Source organism: Lissotriton vulgaris, chromosome 8 (genome assembly GCF_964263255.1).
Source record: "Lissotriton vulgaris chromosome 8, aLisVul1.2, whole genome shotgun sequence".
NCBI classification, from domain to species: domain Eukaryota; kingdom Metazoa; phylum Chordata; class Amphibia; order Caudata; family Salamandridae; genus Lissotriton; species Lissotriton vulgaris.
Window position 1 is genome coordinate 1,523,062,933 of NC_141696.1, and position 4,483 is coordinate 1,523,067,415.

Below are 4,483 nucleotides of genomic sequence, written 5' to 3' on the forward strand. Positions count from 1 at the left end.
CTTCGGCCCCGACGACGTCGGGTGCTTCGGGCCCGGCGCCGCTGGCGACTTCGGTCCCGGCGCCGCGCGACCTCGCTGGATCCGGCTCCGGATCCGGGACCTCGCCGGTCGACCTTACGACCTCGCCGGCGCCGTCCCTTCAGGTGTCGTCCCCGGCAGCCGATGTGGTTGCCGACCCCAATGTTTCCTACGGTCCTACTCAGGAGTCGGAGGGGCGCCGCTGGGCGCCGATTCCGTCGGCCTTTGGAGACTTCTATCTCCACGAGGAGGCCCTGGCTGTTAATCCTGGTCTCCAGGAGCCAGGTGACGAGGAGCAATGGGAGGGGTCCGAGGACCCTCTGGCACGTGATTGCCAGTCGCATCAGGACTGGACATATGAGTTTGGGGAGGCCAGTGGTATTGACACCTCGCCAGACACTGGATTTACGTCGCCCCCGACTGTGGCTTCGGAGGCGGGTTCTGCTTACAGCGTAGTGTTGACGAAGGCAGCTAAGGCCTTAAACCTTCAGCTCCCCGTCGCGGCCGTGAGGACTAATCTCCTCACTGAGGTCCTCAAACAGCAGTCCGGCTCCGCGGAGCCCCTCCTGCCGTTCAATGAGGCCTTGTGTGACGTTCTGCTGGGCACTTGGTCCAAGCCCGCCACAGGCCCCCCTGTGGACAGGAACGTGGCCAGACGCTACCGCCCGGCACCGGGCGACCCATGCTTTTTGTCCACCCATCCCACCCCCGAGAGCCTGGTCATCCAGGCCTCTAACTCCCAAACCGCATTCCCGTCGGCCCCGCCCGACAGGGAATCCAAGAGATATGAGCAGTTCGGGAAGAAGGTCTTCTCGTCTGTGAGCCTAGGGCTACGGTCTGTGAACACCAACTGTCTCTTGGGCCGCTACACCCACACTCTGTGGGACTCGGTTGCGGAGGTGCTGCCACAATGCCCTGAGGAGGTCAGGGCTAAACTCAGCCAAACCCTTGCGGACGGCCGAGATGCGGCACGCTTTTCTATCCGGTGTGGGCTGGATACCACGGACTTACTGGGCAGGGCGATGGCAACGACGGTGGCGGTTCGACGCCACGCCTGGTTGAGGTCCGCCAACTTCTCGGCCGATGTCCAAGCCACCCTCCTGGACATGCGGTTTGATGGCCGTCGCCTCTTCGGCGACAAGGCAGACCATGCGCTGGAACGTTTCAAGGACTCCAGGGCCACGGCCAAGTCCTTGGGCCTTACGGCCCCACGCCAGCAATCGGGTGCCTTTCGCTCCTTTCGTGGCCACGGAAGGGGCGCCCCACCACGGACCGTCAGCCACGCGCCGCAGAATGTTCAGCAACGCGGTGGCGGCCGTGGGAACCGCCGTGGCGGTGGTCGGGGCCAGCGGCGAGGCCAGTCCACACCTCCCTCAGCAGCCCCCGCCTCAAAACCTTCCTAGTCCGAGTTTTCAGGCCCATGTGACGCCTGTGGGAGGCAGGGTTCGCCATCACCTCTCCCACTGACATACAGTCACTTCGGACAGGTGGGTGCTGCAAATTTTCCGAAGGGGTTTCTCCCTCCCCTTCGAGTCTTCCCCTCCATCCATGCCACCTCAATACCACCGTGTGTCGGGGGATCACTTGCAACTTCTGCAAGAGGAGGTTTCGGCCCTCTTGGCCAAGAGGGCCATCGAGCGCGTTCCTGGGCCAGAAGTAGGACGTGGTTGTTACTCCCACTACTTTCTGGTACCCAAGAAGGGCAAAGGGGGCCTACGCCCTATCTTGGATCTGCGGAACGTCAACGGCTTCCTCCGGACGGAGAAGTTCAAGATGCTCACTTTGGCTCAGGTCCTGGCTGCCCTGGACCCAGGAGACTGGATGGTAGCGTTGGACTTGCAGGACGCCTATTTCCACATCCCCGTCCTGCCGGCCCACCGGCGTTACCTACGGTTCATGGTAGGCCAGGAGCACTTTCAGTTTACCGTGCTCCCCTTCGGCCTTGCCAGCGCCCCACGGGTGTTCACGAAGGTGATGGCGGTGGTCGCAGCCCATCTGCGCAGGCAGGGGATATCAGTCTTCCCCTACCTCGACGACTGGTTGTTGAAGGCGGGCTCGCCCCAGTCAGTCGTCAGCCACCTCCAGACTACGGCCGACCTCCTGCACTTGCTGGGGTTCTCCATCAATGTGCCGAAGTCACACCTGTGTCCCTCTCAGAAACTCCTCTTCATCGGAGCGGTTCTCGACTCGGCGCAGTTTCGGGTTTACCCACCCGAACAGCGGGTTCGGGATATTCAGGCTCTGATTCCTGTCTTCAGGCCGTTATCCCGGGTCTCGGTCAGGTTGACGCTGCGGCTTCTGGGGCTGATGGCCTCCTGCATCCTTCTGGTGCGTCACGCCAGGTGGCGGATGCGGGCTCTGCAGTGGGACCTGAAGTTTCAGTGGGCCCAGCATCAGGGCAACCTGTCCGATCATGTCCTGATCTCGGAGGGCACTGCGAAGCAACTGCAGTGGTGGCTCATGGACCGCGACTGGGTCAGTGGCAGACCCCTCTCCCTACCCCAGCCGGAGCACGTAGTTGTGACGGACGCGTCCCTCCAGGGCTGGGGGGGCCACATGGGAGAGGCGGAGATCAGAGGCCTCTGGTCTCCGGCGGAGTCCCGGCTCCACATCAACCTTCTGGAGCTGCGGGCGATTCGTCTTGCACTGAAGGCATTCCTCCCCTCTGTCAAGGGGAGCGTAGTGCAAGTGTTCACCGACAACACCACCGCCATGTGGTACTGCAACAAACAGGGCGGTGTGGGGTCGTGGACCCTCTGCCAGGAGGCTCTGCGCCTCTGGCAGTGGCTGGAACATCAGGGCGTGACCCTGGTGGTTCAACACCTGGCAGGCTCTCTGAATGCCAGGGCGGACGAACTCAGCCGCCGGTGCATGATGGATCACGAATGGCGTCTGAACTCGGACGTGGCGCAAGGTCTCTTTCGACAGTGGGGAGAGCCTTGGTTAGATCTATTCGCCACAGACGAGAACGCGCAATGTCAGCAGTTCTGCGCGTTGGAGTTTCCAAGGCGGCACTCGCTCGGAGACGCTTTTCGTCGCGAGTGGAGCTGCGGTCTGTTGTACGCCTTTCCGCCTATACCACTTCTGCCCAGAGTGCTGAAGAAGATCAGGCGCGACCGGGCCCAGGTCGTCCTTGTGGCTCCGGACTGGGCACGAAGATACTGGTATCCCGAGCTACTCAGCATGTCAGTCGATCCCCCGATTCGTCTGCCTCTTCGGGAGGACCTTCTGTCGCAACAGCAGGGGACGGTCCTGCACCCGAACCTGTCCAGTCTCCACCTACAAGCTTGGAGATTGAGCGGCGGCAGTTGAGGCCATTTGACTTGCCTCCCGAAGTCTGTGATATCATTCTGGCAGCCAGGCGTCCCTCCACAAAGTCGGTATACGCCTGCCGGTGGAACAGATTTGTGGCATGGTGCACAGCAAAGGCTGTGGATCCTCTCTCTGCACCCCTTTCGGAAGTGCTGCTCTTTCTTCTTTCCCTTGCCCAGCAGGGCTCTGCTCTGGGCACTCTTAAAGGGTACCTTTCTGCTCTTTCAGCCTTCTTGAGGCTACCAGATCAGCCTTCTTTATTCAAGTCCCCTATTGTGAGTAGATTTCTGAAGGGCATCACGCACATGTTCCCTCCTGTTCCCTTCGTGATGCCCCAGTGGGACTTGAATCTGGTTCTCACCTATCTGATGTGTGCTCCCTTTGAGCCGCTTCATAACTGCCCTCTTCGTCTCCTTACTCTAAAGACGGCCTTCCTGGTTGCCATCACCTCTGCCAGGAGGGTGAGTGAGCTCCAGGCTCTTTCTTCTTCTCCACCTTTCCTGTCTGTTCATCCTGATAAGGTGGTGTTACGTACACGACCTTCCTTTCTGCCCAAGGTTGTCACGGCCTTCCACATCGGGCAGTCCATCACTTTGCCCACCTTCTTTCCGCCTCCGCACCCCTCGAAAGAGGAGGAGAGGCTCCACCGTCTGGATCCAAAACGTGCGCTCTCCTACTACCTAGATCGCACACGCCAATTCCGGGTGGATGACCAACTCTTCGTTGGTTACGTGGGCGCGAAGAAGGGAAAGGCTGTGCACAAGAGGACCATCTCTAGGTGGATCATCTTGTGTATTCAAGCATGTTACTCCATGGCGAGGAAGGAGCCCCCGGCTGGATTGCGGGCTCACTCCACTCGGGCCACGGCAACGACAACTGCCCTGGGTCGCGGTGTCCCCCTGCAGGACATCTGTCAGGCAGCCACGTGGGCCTCGCTGCACACGTTCGCAAGACACTACTGCCTGGACAGTCAAGTCCGGAGGGATGGCTTCTTTGGCCGTTCCGTCCTCCAGGACTTTCTGGTGTGATATTGGTTCGCAGACCCACCACCGGGGTTGGTATTGCTGGGGTATCTATTCTAAGGTAAGGAATCTATCACTAACATGTCTCTTTCAGATGCACAAGTTACTACTTGTGTAACGATATATCTGTA